The 15875-nt window shown below is 40.6% G+C and overlaps 1 protein-coding gene across 2 annotated transcripts in view; it reads left to right on the top strand.

Annotated features, from left to right (window-relative positions):
- The first annotated feature begins 5551 nt into the window (after positions 1-5551).
- Positions 5552-15875, top strand: part of sema3gb (sema domain, immunoglobulin domain (Ig), short basic domain, secreted, (semaphorin) 3Gb) — a 42458-nt gene continuing 32134 nt past the window's right edge. The window contains exon 1 of one of the 2 annotated variants that reach the window (XM_056261035.1): positions 5552-5987. The gene's annotated coding sequence lies outside the window, so the exon portion shown is untranslated. The remainder of the gene's footprint in view (positions 5988-15875) is intronic. The other variant, XM_056261036.1, reaches the window with a different exon arrangement.

Genomic DNA, 15875 nt, shown 5'->3' with positions numbered 1-15875 from the left:
AACAAGGTGCTGGAAGCATTCCTCAGGGAGTTTGATCCATATTGACATGATGGCATCACACAGTTGCCGCAGATTTGTCGGCTGCACATCCATGATGCGAATCTCCCGTTCCACCACATCCCAAAGATGCTCTATTGGGTTGAGATCTGGTGACTGTGGAGGCCATTTTAGTACAGTGAACTCATTGTCATGTTCAAGAAACCAATTTGAAATGATTAGAGCTTTGTGACATGGTGGAAGTAGCCATCAGAGGATGGGTACATGGTGGCCATAAAGGGATGGACATGGTCAGAAACAATGCTCAGGTAGGCCGTGGCATTTAAACGATGCCCAATTGGCACTAAGGGGCCTAAAGTGTGCCAGGAAAACATCCCCCACACCATTACACCACCACCACCAGCCTGCACAGTGGTAACAAGGCATGATGGTTCCATGTTCTCATTCTGTTTACGCCAAATTCTGACTCTAACATCTGAATGTCTCAACAGAAATCGAGACTCATCAGACCAGGCAACATTTTTCCAGTCTTCAACTGTTCAATTTTGGTGAGCTCTTGCAAATTGTAGCCTCTTTTTCCTATTTGTAGTGGAGATGAGTGGTACCCGGTGGAGTCTTCTGCTGTTGTAGCCCATCCGCCTCAAGGTTGTGCGTGTTGTGGCTTCACAAATGCTTTGCTGCATACCTCGGTTGTAACGAGTGGTTATTTCAGTCACTGTTGCCCTTCTATCAGCTCGAACCAGTCTGGCCATTCTCCTCTGACCTCTGGCATCAACAAGGCATTTCCGCCCACAGAACTGCCGCTCACTGGATGTTTTTTCTTTTTCGGACCATTCTCTGTAAACCCTAGAGATGGTTGTGCGTGAAAATCCCAGTAGATTAGCAGTTTCTGAAATACTCAGACCAGCCCTTCTGGCACCAACAATCATGCCACGTTCAAAGTCACTCAAATCACCTTTCTTCCCCATACTGATGCTCGGTTTGAACTGCAGGAGATTGTCTTGACCATGTCTACATGCCTAAATGCACTGAGTTGCCGCCATGTGATTGGCTGCTTAGAAATTAAGTGTTAACGAGCAGTTGGACAGGTGTACCTAATAAAGTGGCCGGTGAGTGTATAAAACCAATCCCTCGTTCTTTACATGTCTTTTGGGGACTTTTAGATATAAAGACAACCAAAATATGGCCTAAAAACATAAAAAATAAATAAAAACAAGTGACCAAAAGATCCTGTGTGCATGCTGTCCAATGTGCATGGTGTTCCAGCTATCAGATTGGGTGGTCAGAGGATATCCTATAGTGACAGTGCCCTGAGCGGGAAATTACCCTTCACTCTTTACTGATACTTTCTCATCCTGTTCAACACCAAAGCAAACATAGCACTAGTGTGCAGTTTCATCTGTTCTGAGACCTGCGTCATGACTCAAACAATTGTTCTCAGTCACAATCTGTGTGCAAATATTTTAAGGCAAAAATCATGATTCATCAATATGTTCTTGAAAATGCGTTCTAAATTAAAAAAAATTTGGACACAAAAAAACAAAATGGACACAAAAAAATCACATACAGGTACTCCTGATAACCTTTGAAATAAAGAATTTTTTTAGAAATGGGACAAAAAATATTCAAAGAACAACTAAGTGTCTCTACAAGAGTATGAATTATGTTTGAGTATCACAATTTTCATGAAACTAGCATTACCAAATGCAGCCTGCATGGGCAGCTGGCAAATAAGAGGACTGAAAGACGATCATGTGTAGTCTAGGCCTATTTAAAAGCTGTTTGTAGAGTTTTAACTGGTTTTCAGAATGACATTCTTTTCTTTACTAGAAGATCTTTCTTTCTTTCTTTGAATGCTCTAAGTGTGCTCAACAAGCGAGAGAGAGAGAGAGAGAGAGAGAGAGAGAGAGAGAGAGAGAGAGAGAGAGAGAGAGAGAGAGAGAGAGAGAGAGAGAGAGAGAGAGAGAGAGAGAGAGAGAGAGAGAGAGAGAGAGAGAGAGAGAGAGAGAGAGAGAGAGATGAGGTATGCAAATTACTATAACTACAGACACGCTTTCCCTAAATTAGAATAATCCAGATTTATCATTAGAACAATTTACATGCGTAAGCACTTGTCCGAAAGTGATGAATGAAAACTTTTATGCCCACACATGTTTAAATGGTACAAAAAAGGTGAATGAGGCCCAACATTTATTTCATTTACTCATCTGAGCTTGTAACTCAAATTACCTGGACCAATACATATATATATAACTTTAGGCATAAAAGTCAAGTTATGATGTATTCAATTTATTGCACATTTAGGCTATTTTTTTCAGTTTTTTTCAAAGCAGCTTTACAGAAAATTATTATTTCAAATATATCATTCAAGAAGCCAGAGGTGACTGTTTCAAGAAAAAAATAAAACAAGTGACGAGGTATAGGAGAAAAACCTTGAGAGGCTCCGAACTCATCAGTGGGAGCCCATCCTCAGTCAAAAGTTGCATATGCTAATAATATAAGGGTAGGTAGGGTAACACAAGTTATGGTTTGTTAATCTATGAGATTAATCAAAGGCATCTCACTCTCACAGGAAAGAACTTTCACAGTTCCAAAATTAGAGGAAATCCTTTTAAAAGTGCAACAAATATGCAAAAAAAACAAATTGGTCTGAAGACTTGAAACAAACCTAAAACAACTATTTTGAGATTTGCTGCACGTTTACAACCTTATTTTCCTGTCAAAAAGACTTCAAAACAACTAGCGGTTTATCATTGTCGATATGACCTCCCAGTTCATTTCCACACAACTGCCTGCATTCTCTGAACCCCTAAACCCAGATAGCTGCATAGCTAGGCCATCCAAAATCATTTTCTCCATGTGAAAACAAACCAGAGCAATCGATTCATCCTCCCAGCAGGTGGAGGAACCCTGCAGCAGGCCTGTCAGTAAAATCGTGAGCATCTACAGGCGTGAGGGATTGAATAGGCTGTGTGAGACGTCTAGGCTTATGACTGACTTGGAGAGGTGAAGGGTCTTGGGTTACATTGGAGAACAGGGTGACCCCCGCACAAAGGACCAAACAGAGACATTGGGTTTGTTTTGGGAGCATACAAGGCAGACACACACACATGGACACACACATATGCACGTAGGAGAGGAATTTGAGAATGCCATGATGTGAATGCTGTCTTTAATCCTTTTCCTGGTCACCCTGCTCCTTTCGTTGTGGGCCAGCAAAGCTGGATTCTCAGGAATCTCAGGAATTCCCAGAGCGCTTTTTACCCTATTCCTGCATGAAGACACCGGGCACAATGACAACACTGCCCCGTCTGTGTAAAGGGTCAGATCCCCCTCAGTGTCTTTCTCTCTCTCTCTGCCACCTCTTTCCGCTCTCTTACCTCTCAACTGTGATGTGCCAAAAACCTGTTAGCTATTGTGGTTGGATATTGTAACAACATACACGGAGTAGCACAATCACTGATCTGGAGGGACAGCGCTAATGGCGCTTTTCCATTACCAGTACCAGCTCGACTCGACTCGACTCGCCTTGGCTCGCCTTGGCTCGCCTTGGCTCGCCTCGACTCGGCTCGCTTTTCGCTCCGTTTTCCATTGCAGAAAGTACCGCCACAAATAGTACCCGGTCGTCATAGCAACGCCTTTCGTTCCTCGTTGCCCCATCAAGCTCTCGATGGATCCTCTCTTCGGCAACCAAACAAAGGAATGTCTGCACCTCCTCGTTTGACCACGGCGTATTCTTCCGAGTTGCCATAATAATAGTAGTAAGTTTAGTAACTATCTCTGGCCAAACTATTTAAAAATGGCGGGGTTATTCTGGATACTCCATCTGGCGCGTGCAATGATGACGCAGATTCTCTGTGACCAATCAGCAGTCGGCATTGTTTTCACGTCACATTTTAGTATCGCCTTAGCTCGCCTCAGCTCGCTTAGAACCTCGCCGGAGGTGGTACGAAAAAAAGTACCCGAAAGCAGGTACAGGTACAACTTTTACACAGTGGAAAACCAAACAAAGGCGAGTCGAGTCGAGTCGAGCCGAGCTGGTACTGTGTAGTGGAAAAGCGCCATTAGATGTGCAGGTAAGAATGTAACCAAATATTCAATAATGATGGGGACCAAAGAAAAAAAAAACTGAATCGACCACTAATTGGAATACTGAGGAGGACGAGTCCCTCTTAACATAGGCCTACAGGTATTTTTCTGGTGACACTAAGGCTATTTTTAGGGCCCTTAACATCTCTTAATACAAAATACAAGTGCTAGATTGACTAAATATTTCTAGTAAAGTAAAATACAAGCAGTGCTGTTATCATTAACTGAAACTAAGTGAGCTTTACACGACACCATTTTCACCTAAAAACTGAAAAATGTTAATGTGTTTTGGCTGTTTATTTACAGGACAACAGCGTTTTGGGTATCAAAGTGCAAGTTTTGAAAACTAGCCTATATCATTATCATCTCTGTGTAAAAAAAAAAAAAAAAAGAGAAAATGGTGACGTCATGTCGCATAAGTTTTTTTCTTGAGAAAGAGAAAGGAAAAAATGTCGGGCGGGACTTGATTTTGTCCATCGGGAGATTGGACTGTTGTGGTTTGCTATTGCTGTGATCATGTGAGTGACAATTTGTCTTGCCCTCGTGCCATTAAACACGTCATAAAGAGATGTTTGAAGAGGGAAGGTAAGAATTGTCAATTTTGATATTATGGGAACTAATAAAATTAGAAGTTAGGCATTTCAAGAGCAAAACCCCATCTCTTATATTTGTGTCCTTAACATCTGTGACCACAACACATTTTGTTGGTTTTGTATTCCTGCAGTTTCACTTGTTATTCCTGCCACTATACAATCTTATTGGTCAAAGCTGTAGGCTACAATAAAAATCTCTGGATCGGCTGAGATTGTAGCCTACATACATCACACAGCAATTTCACGTTCATTGTTGACAGACGAATTGCTCGAATCACACCAGAAATCAGCACAGCTACACGCACATCTGCTGTTCAGCCCATAAGCCTCATGTAAAGCTACATTAAACACCAACATATAGACTAATTACTTCCACAGTCAGAGGTAAAACCACAAATGCAGCTTATTCTGTCAGGTTATGTTTTCGAAATAGCCTACTTCCTCAGTGCGCTAGTCTAGAAACAACAGAATTTATCTTGACATAATTTTAGACCCAAATGACTGGGTAAATGTTAATCTTTTCCGAGTTATATTCATTTCAGCATATCTGCCGTTAGAAGATAAGACTATTATCACCAGTATGTCAGATCCGCTGACAGAAACCCGCTCTGTTTCACATCAGAGAGAATTAAATATGAGGCCTCACCAGACTATGAGGTTTATTATAACCCGTGCAGCCAACCTGACACCAAGGGTAATAATTCTAAGTTAATAAGACTCGGTGGGAACTCCATGTACTATCTTATAATTAATTACTCCCTCTTTGTAAGATTAACTAAGAGGCCTGGTTTATTAGCTGGATGACAATCCCTCATTCAGCGCCTCAATCAGGCAGCGGGGGCTCCGTGCAGTTGAGTGCTGGCAGGGAGCTGGTTAACACTGACACGGCTGGCTGGTTTTAATAGGGAGGTAGTGGAGAGAGGGCGAGGTACAGCGCACAGCCACAGCCGACACCTGCAAACACTTGACTGGACTCGTACAGAGAGGGAGCGCGTCTGACTCTGGAATACTAACGGATTTGCCCCCCTTATGATATTGTGAAAATGACAGTGCGACTGGAAATGGGAAAGTTTGTTTTTTTGAGCTCCGCGTAAATCTCAAAGGGTAGCCGGTTTCTGAACGCTAGCTAGTACTTTAACTGCGGCGACTGGAAACTTTGGCAACTGAGAAACAACGAAGAAAGAACTTAAAAGACTACAAACAAATGGACATTGACGCGTTTATGTGTGTTTTGTGACTGTTTCTCCCCGTATCGGACAGCTGTGTGCCACGGAATGTAACATCTTCCATCTTAAGTTACCTGGACAAGTAAGTGGCTCCTTAAATAATGAAACATTGAACAGTATATTTGTTTGACTGTTGCTACGGTTTGTTAATTTTCTCATATTAGATTTCTTTGTTTACCTTATGTCACCTGTGTCTCAAACATTGAGGTGCCTAACAAGACATCACCTTTAGGGCATCATCACGCGTAGATGATCCCCAAAAATGCATCTGACACAGAGAACGCCTGCTGTAAAAATGAAAAGATATTTGAGGTTTCACTGATCAATATACTGAGAGCACATAGGAACCCCTTAAAAAAGGGTCTGTTCCCTGAGGTACTTACAAAATCGGACCCATAAGTTTTCAAGTGCCTTAAGTATCTTTCATTTTTATATTTAATTTTCACCAAGTCTTACAGTATCTTGGTTAGCAGCTTACTGCTATTGTCTCAGGCTCAGGGGTCCACAGGGTCCTTCGTCTTCAAGATGCCATGAGATTCCCACATCAGCCTTCATTGTCCACTTTACACCCACACGCCAAAGTTGCTCAGGAATTGTCAGTTTTATGTTAAAAAGCAAACTCAGTCAGTAGGCAACTTTTGAGGACCACGAGGTGACATTTCTAAATTCACAATATATGTCCACCGGCTTAATGTATTATTCATTCGGGGCACTAACTGAAAAAGCAATGCATTATGGATCATAAGAAAGCATAACATCTAAAATAATATAAAATAAAATAAAGATAAAGTTATCTTAGTCCCTAATTTGCAGATTTCTAATACTAAGTTTAGCATAGAATAGCATATGGATATATTTTTTATTGACTACTTCAAATAGTTGCTTTTTTTTTTTTTTTTTTTTTTTTTAGCTTTTTTGTTGTTGTTGGTACACAGTTCAAGACAGCTCAGGCATTATAAAAAAGGCTAAAACTATTGAATGTGTGGTTTATTTGGACCTTTAATCAGTTCTTTGATTCATTTGTAAAGTGTCTGTGAACTTTATCTTAAATGGTGCCCTGGCTGTACAACATTTGGGGGTTTCTGGAACGTTGGTTTCAAACGTCAATGCTTGAGATCCTGCGCAAAACATGAAAACGCACTTAGTGGTTATGATTTTTAAGCTGTTTTGAAATTCATGTTTTTTTGCTTGCAGCAGTTGAAATATTAAAAAAAAGTATTTCTTTTGCGTCCTTGCTTTGGAAACTTAAGAATGATTTTTTTATGCTAAGACAGAGAGGATGAATAAGGCATTGATTAGTAACTCAGTTTATGTGCTCATGGGTGCAATTAAGTTAGAATCATTAAATGCACCACATGAAGACATTTATGCAATTCGCTGTTTGTTACCTTGGCCCTTGTACTTAATGCCTCTTCTATGTTGTTTCTCTGCCAGATTTGCATTAAGAAGTTTTTTTTATTATTTTTTTTATATCTTGCTCTGAAAGCAGATGACCCTGATATAAAGATGGTCTGTTTTAGTGGTGTAGAATTTTCACCAACCCATTGAAGTCATTCAAAACCAACCTGCCGCTTGAAAGACTTGACAGTGGAATTCTGGGATCCATGTGGATTGTGTCTCATCAATTATTGAACAGTTATTGAGGGAGATGAGGAAAGAAGGTCTGAAATCGATTGAGAAGCATCTTGCCCTAAGGGGTTCACTGGATCTGCCTTTATTTTGGTATTGTTGACAGGCCTGAATGAAATATTAATCTTGCCAATCGTAGTATACACTGTACACTTACCTAAGCTGTGCAGTCCATACTAAAATCCCTTGCTTGCACCATCTTTTTATACAGGCGTTGTAATTTTTTTGACAGTTAAACTATATTATATGTTCACTATAGAGAAATACAGTGACCCCAAAACTTATTTGTACACTTATAAGAGATAAAATATCAAACCACATGGCATTGCAAAAAGTAATGCTTGGCTATATTTGCGATTACTAAACCAAGTGGTCTCAAAGTGATTTTTGTTAATGTATGAAGTCAGTTCTCCTTAAGTTTACACAGGTGTCTTATGCCAGGCTCAGACTACAGGAATTTCATGCCAATTTATGCCTGATTTCATTTACCCGATTTCATTTACCCCTCCCGACATTCGGAGGAAAAATTGCATCCAGGGCATCGGTCGGTTCCGTTGTTCAGCCTAGATTATCTGTATGTGAGGCGTTTACAGATCAAATCTTAAACCTCCTGATCTGCTTGCAGACGCATCGAGGCCGCCCCGACAATATTAATGTTTGAATATGATTACCTCAGTACTTCCACAATAGCCAATGAGGGACAAGTCTACAAGGAGATGGAAGTGACGGGACTTTTGAAATGGCGACCGCGAAACAACAAGCAGCTGTATGAGTCTAGTGGCCAAACGGAGATAAAGGAACGGCTGGTCAAAATGTGACAACACAGCTGTTTTTTCTCGCTACAAAGAATAAGTATTGATACAGCAAGTTGCTGCGACACAGTATCCATTTTGTTTAGATCCGCTGCCCTGTGAGATGTTAAATCTGGCCTGATAATCTTAAGAATATCTTGTAGTGTGTGATGCTCCGCGATAGTGTGCGCAGGTTCGAGATTTGAAAGAAGAAAATCTGTGAAGATTCTCCTTATGTGCGTAATGCAACCAGATTTCACAATCGGTTAAGATTTAAAAACTCCTGTAGTCTGAGCCACACACTACAAGATAATCAGGCCGAATTTGGGCCCAATTCTCCCCTTCCGGCAATCCTTTGCAAGTAAAGTCCAGATTATCTTGATGGTTCTACAGATTATTTTAACAGATTTCCCTGTGGTGATGTGTGTTAAGAGTGATTTAATCTATTCAGAAGAATATCGGACCTCACCGATCTCAAATCGTAAATATCTAACATGTTGAATTTTATGTTCAAAAATCCTCTTGTGTGAGGAGAACCCTGAGGAAAAACGCGCATGCACTCTGTAGATTGTCACATGGAACGAAAGAGCTGACGAAAGATGGAAGCATTACACGACTTCATCCAAACCTTTTTCTTTTTTCCCCGCAAAATTTTCTGTAAAAAGCAGTCCAAACACTATTATCGCCATTTCTTCTTGCCCGTCGTTTGCCATGTTTGTTTACTCTAAAGTCACGTTTGACCGTGACATATTTTTTATTTTATTTCCTGTGTTCACAGGTTTTTGAAAGAAATCTGTTAGTGTGTGGTTTGCTGTCTTGGTCTCATCGGTCAAATCTAGAAAGTTTTATCGCTATGTGGTCTCTCACATTTTGAAAATCTGATAAGATTTAAAAAATCTTTTAGTGTGGGCCAGCCTTTAGCTTTTTACCCACAGATGCAGTTTTTGTCTTAATTTTAAACAGTAGGCTATATGTATTATTTTATAAATGAAAACCTTTCAAAATGTTCTCTCAAATAAATTCCACTTAGTTGTATGCTTTATTTATTGCAATGGCTGCTATATTTCTCTTACTGACAAGTTTTCAAGATGTTTCGCATCCAAGTTTATCCTTTCTTAATCGTTTTTTTCTTTTTCCCTGTCATGAGGATGAAGATGATAATAATGTTAAAAGACTGAAGTAAGCATTCTAAATTGGTCACTTTGTTCTATTTTGAGCATTCCTTTAAAACATTATGAGGTCATGTTTGGGAAGAGAGAGAACGCGTAGCTGATGTCTTTGTTATTAACACACTTTGAACATTAAGAAGAGACTCTTTTTTTATATAAACAGCCCCTTAAAGGCACATAAATATTCACACGGATACTTTTCCAGGCATATTTCAAAGAGCCCAGATATGGATAATTAATACCTGTACAAACCTGTTGACATAATGTTTTGAGTGTGATGGGGAACATTTGTTATGAGTACTACAGAAATAGTCCTTTCATCAGCTATAATTTGCAATAAAACAATTTATTGGACATCAGTGCTTGTCAATGTTTGGATGACTGCCTGCCTTTAATTTTTTAAATATCCTATATTTTTAAATCATTTCCCATTTAAAACTTTTCACTTTCAGACCATCCACTCCTTAAGTTTACAGAATTTTTTGCTAGTTTAAATTTCCCCCAAAATCTTTTTAGTGAAGTTATTATAATGAGTATTCTAATTGCTTCCCTTAACTTATAAATATTAAAGCTTTTATCCCTTTCCCTGTTTTGTCTTAATTCGGGGAACTGATCTTTACCTCATGTTGTTTTTTTGCGCATTTCGGCATTCATTTAGCTTTTTTTGTTCACTCCGTTAATGACACTTAAATTCCCATTTGTCACAAGTCTCTCTCTCTCTCGCTCTCTCACACTCTCTCACACACACACAAACATAGAGAGAGATGCACTCATGTATACACTTCTCATTCCCTACAAATACAACAAGCCTCTTGAGACGGTTGTCATGACAGCGTCAGCGGTGCTGGGGGGTCAGAGTGGGGTCAGTCTGGACTCTAAGGTTTGGTGGAAGGGGGAATACGGGGCACAAGTGATAATTTAGGGATGTCATGGTGGAAATGGGAGGCATCCACCTTATGAATGAGAGTATTCTTAATGCAGATTGTAAATTATATCTGTATTGCTTTGAGATAATCGTTCACTCATTTCCATGATTTGACACGCCTATTTACCGATTCCCCAATTTTTTGGTCTTCATGTATTTATCATATCCTATATTCTCAATGTTCTTTAATGCATCCGTTCAAGCTTCAAAGCAGAAGCACCTGACATGACTTCAGAATGCTGACCCCCCTATACAGCCCCCGTCAGCAACCCCATCCCAGTCCTGGTGCCACATTTATGGAGAAAGGCACAATGCAGGGGCGTCAATAACAGTGAGCAAGAGTGCCTAATCCCTGCAGCTGTCAGCCCTGAGAGAATTAAGCCTCCATTCTGAAGATTCTTGGGTCTTTGCCAATCAAGACCAACGGTAGTTGCTGCGAGAGTCCGCTGATAACCAAACTATCTTTTCTCTGGCTGGAGAGGACAGTGGATACAAAGAAAATGAAGTCATCCCATCAGAAAGGCATGAAAAGACTTGGGGGGGGGGCCAAAAATAGCAAACGGAAACGTGTTACTTACAGAATTGAACCCTTTCTTTTCTTTGACTATTGGTCACAGTAAGATGATAAGGTGTAGAAGTGAATGGGGTCGCAAAGTTATTGCATAATATATTGGTTTCATCAGCTATTGGTTGATATTAGATTTTTTTTTTTAATTATTGATTGATATTGGATATTTAATTGTGCATTCTCATTTCTTCCATTTTTGCATTTAGATTACCTTTGTTGTCATCTTACACACAATTAAAATAAATCTAAGACTAATAATTTTAATAATGCTGTTAAATGGAATCTTAAGCCAACATTAAAGTGAATATACATTTTTATACTGTACATTATAAAGTTGTGATGCATTAATTCACTTTTAAATGATTTTGTAATTTTTGTTTTGTTATATGTGCTGTTTTCAGCACTTTGTATTGCTTTAATTGGCTGTGTGTAGATAGATAGATAGATAGATAGATAGATAGATAGATAGATAGATAGATAGATAGATAGATAGATAGATAGATAGATAGATAGATAGATAGATAGATAGATAGATAGATAGATAGATAGATAGATAGATAGATAGATTTTTGATGCAGTGCATAACAACATTGCATCCTATCATGAGGTCCGCTGGAACACAGCTGTCAGCTAAGAATAGCAGGAGCCATGCTGGTGGGGTAATTGTAGAGGAATTCAGTGTTTATCATGTAAATAAAAGAAGAGAGGCCATCAAAACAGGTGCTGGTATGCACTGGGAGGTCCATGTGCTGTTCGCCCCGCTCTGCGTAAAGTCTCTCTAATGCTCCTGCTCTCAATTTGTAACATTACAACACACAAGCACCACTTTCAGGGATCTGGTTTTGCCAAAGGGGAGGGGAGCATTGTGGTGGGGATTAAACCGAGAGACGGGCAGAGTTCATAATGTGCGTATTTATGAGTGTGCACATGGTTTGGGAATGATGGAGTGCATTAATATTGCATGATGTAAAAGCGCCTTTTTTGTTATTTCTGAATTAGTGGCTCATTATTTCCCCATTGGAGATAACCTATAATATGTGCCCTGCTGCTCTTTCTCATTGTGTGAGGAAATGGTTGTTGCTTGGTGACTGCACAACACTGCTGATGTGTGAAGGTGAATATGTCGCCGTGGTTTGGGTGTAGCGGTCACTTCAAAGACGCGCAGATAAGATGTTCAGAGCTTAGCGGCCTTTGAAGACAGGAGACGAATCCGGTTCTTAAGGGTGGTGAAGCTTAGCCAATGACTCCAAAGCTGTCTGCTCCACCCGGTTTAAATGCACAGTGCCATACTTTCGTGTAGGGGGCAGCCAACATTAGAGCTGGAGAAGGGCCACAATTCCCTCAACAGTGGCATGCACTTAGCTCCTTGACACTAGAGAGCATATGTGTGTTCGTGAAAACCTTCCCCTGCTTGCTAAGCGCACAACATGAACTTACTTTAGACCTGGCCCTGAGAAAGCCAATCTGTTATGCCACTTGCCAATACTTTAAGGCTGGCTGTCAGCCATTTTTGCATGACAGGTCCAAAAAACATTCATCAAAGCCTACGATGAGTGTATGAAAAAGCAGAAATACAGGATTAAATGTTTATCTACATTAAATGAAAAATCCGTAAAAATAGGGCCCAATGTACTGTGTTGATATGAAGGAAATTTTCATATTTATTTTGGAGGTGTCTTGCCTGTATTTTAAATTACACATTGTGTTGTGTTTTAGGGTTAAAGTATGCCTGTAAACTTGACAGATAATGTCCTGGCAGAAAATTACCAGTACATTTTCAGTTTTTTTTCTTACAGTGAAAAGAGCTGTAGGTTTTTTTTTTTTGGTTTTTTTGGTTTTTATCCATACAAAGAGAGTTTGGTAATATAATAAAAAGCAAGATGACTTGCATTTTCTAGTTACTCTTTGCATCAGTTGATTAGATGGCAAAAAGTTAATATTTCCATTCAAATTTTAAATGTGTAAATGTGAAGTAAGGTATTGGGTTAGGCACTTCTCCGACTGGGAGACCTAAACCAGTGATCAGCTAAACCAGTAAAAACCAGCAAACCAGCTTGAATAGTTCAAGCTGTTTATTTTTCAGCAGGGAAGGTAGAATTTTCATTTCTAGTCGAAAGCTAAACTTAAGTCTGAGTTCCTGGTAAATGATTATTGTATTTCTTCTGTGGTGGATGTTGAAACATGACCCTCTTGACCCCTTTGTACACTTGTTAGCCCCTGGGGGCTGTTTTCCGAGTCAGTGGCAGCTCTATTGCTGAGCTAATGCGTCACGCTAATGAGCGCTAACATTGACAGCAAACCGCATTAGCCCCACCCAGCCTGCGTTCTGAGAGGTGATAGGGTTGACTGCTTCACCTTTGCTTCTCCACCTCAGTGCTTTAATTGCTCAGGCTAAAGCTCTTGTTACTTCTCTCTCCTTCTTTTCCATCTATCTGTTGTTTGCTCAGATGTACCAACTGAAAAGTGGTTGCAAAACCTTCAGAGGCCTTGAGGTAATACAAGGTTTGGGCTGTAGAATATGCTTTTGATTCTCACTTTCTTCACAGGAGAATGAAATGTAGCCTGAGGGTTTAGAGGGGATTTCAGAGATTTTAAGTTTCTACTTCAGCTTGTCATGCAGCCGTATATCTTGGGTGGGGTAATGTGTCACATACACCATATACATTTTACTGGGGGTGAACTCAAACACTTTATTTCCGGTTCCGCACTACAGGTCAAGTATGCATGACAACGGTATTGTTTAGATCAACACGTGACATCTCCCCTTTAAAACAAACAAACTCTAAACTTATAATATTTCAACATATCCCACAACAAGGCTTATTTGTAGATATTTCTAAATTGCATATGCTTAGTCGTAATTACACTCTTGCTATACTTACAGTAGTAAAGTATAGTGCATATTATTCATCTAGCCTTTTCAATAAACATAATGAACCACAATTTCTCTTAGCACAATCTTAACCTCAGATCTTGCGTGAAGACATAATGTCTTTTAAGTCAACAGTTGTGTATAAATGTAACTTAAATATTAATCTAGTGCTAAGACTTGAACATATAGCTACTAGCACATGTACACTATTTAAGCTTTACTTGTGCATAACATAGTCATCAAATCTCTTTGGCAAACATCTTGCCCTGGCTGGACGTTCACAGACTGTCATTGGCTGTGAGGGTGCCTTAGGGGACCCACTATTGGTAGGGGACACTCGTGTCTCCATCTGCTCTGTAGGTGTGCAGTCTGGGACAGCAATGTCCGGTGTCACATGAAGTGCAGATTTGTCAGGATCAGCAGACAGGTGAATTCTGTTGCGTCGGTAGGTGGTTCCATTTTCTGTCATGACAGTGTATGATCGAGGGGTGGCATGAGGTTGTATCACCACTGCACGGTTCCACACGCGGCCTTGTCTGATGCGGCAGCTTTCACCAGATTGGAGGGAAGGCAGTTCTCTCTTTCCCCGGTTATAGTAGTGTGCCATCTGTCGTTGTCGAGCCACCAAATCATCTCTACCTTGCACCGAGGTTTGAGGCATCAGTTTACGAGAAGTTACAGGCAAGATTGACTTGAGACGGCGACCCATAAGCAATTGTGCTGGCGTGACATTGAGTCCGCTAATAGGACTGTCTCGGAGATCAAGCAGGCACTTGTAAATGTCCTTGCCATCCTCTGCTGCTTTTCTCATTAGCTGTTTTATTGTTTGCACAAACCTCTCACTCTGTCCATTAGACTGAGGATATGTAGGACTAGACGTCACCAGGTCAAAGTTCCAATCTGCGGCAAACTGGCGAAAAGCATGACTGGCATATGGCATATTGTCACTCACCAACACGTCCGGCACTCCATGTCTGGCAAAAAGAGACTTCAGCTTGTTGATGATCTCTTGTGCTGTCTTGGTTCTCAGACTCACCACTTCAGGGTACTTAGAGAAATAATCAACGACGAGTAGGTGATCTGTTCCATTATAAGTAAATATGTCAGAACCCAGCTTAGCCCATGGACGGTCTGGCACTTCGTGTGGCAACATTGGCTCCTGGACGTTACTTCTGTGAAATTTTGCACACACACTGCAACGAGCAATTGCTTCTTGTATGTCTCTAGACATCCCAGGCCAATACATGATAGCTCTGGCTCTGGTTTTACACTTCTCAATGCCTATATGAGTGTCATGTAAGGCGGAAATAATCTCCTGTCGCATAGACTCTGGGATTACTACTCTGTCTCCTACAAAAACAAGTCCATGTTCAACGTATACTTCATCTCTCACCTGCCAAAACAGTTGCGCTAGGCGAGGTACACTTGACTTGTGAGACGGCCAACCTCTTTGACTCACTGCACTTACTGCCTGGAGAGTTGGGTCATTGGCTGATGCTTGCTGGATTTTTTCAATTCTCTGGCTGCTCATAGGCAGTACCTCAGTGATGCTGTGTACCCGTAGCTGTTGTGCATCCTCTATGTTGGAAGATGTAGCATCACTGGTCTGATACGCTCGGCTCAAAGTATCCGCAATGTACATGTGTTTTCCAGGGTGGTACTTCACATCAATGTTGTATTTCAACAGGCGTAACAACATTTGCTGGAGCCGTGGTGAAGCCTTATGCAGTGGCTTTCTGGTAATCATCTCGAGCGGACGGTGGTCGGACTGTACTGTCACTGGTCTGCCATACACATACTGGTTGAACTTTTCAGTTGCGAAACAAATCGCCAGCAGCTCCTTCTCAATTTGAGAGTAATTTTGTTCAGATGCAGTCAGAGAACGAGATGCATATGCAATGGGATGACTATCCTGCAGCAAACAGGCTCCAAGACCGGTTGATGACGCGTCACACTGTATCACAGTGTCTTTGGTTATGTCAAAAAACTTGAGCACTGGCTTGCTGCTGATAAGTG

This window comes from Rhinichthys klamathensis, unplaced genomic scaffold (assembly GCF_029890125.1).
Source record: "Rhinichthys klamathensis goyatoka isolate OS25496 unplaced genomic scaffold, OSU_Roscu_1.1 h1tg000180l_1, whole genome shotgun sequence".
Taxonomy (NCBI): Eukaryota; Metazoa; Chordata; class Actinopteri; order Cypriniformes; family Leuciscidae; genus Rhinichthys; species Rhinichthys klamathensis.
This window is presented reverse-complemented; position numbering and strand designations above follow the sequence as displayed.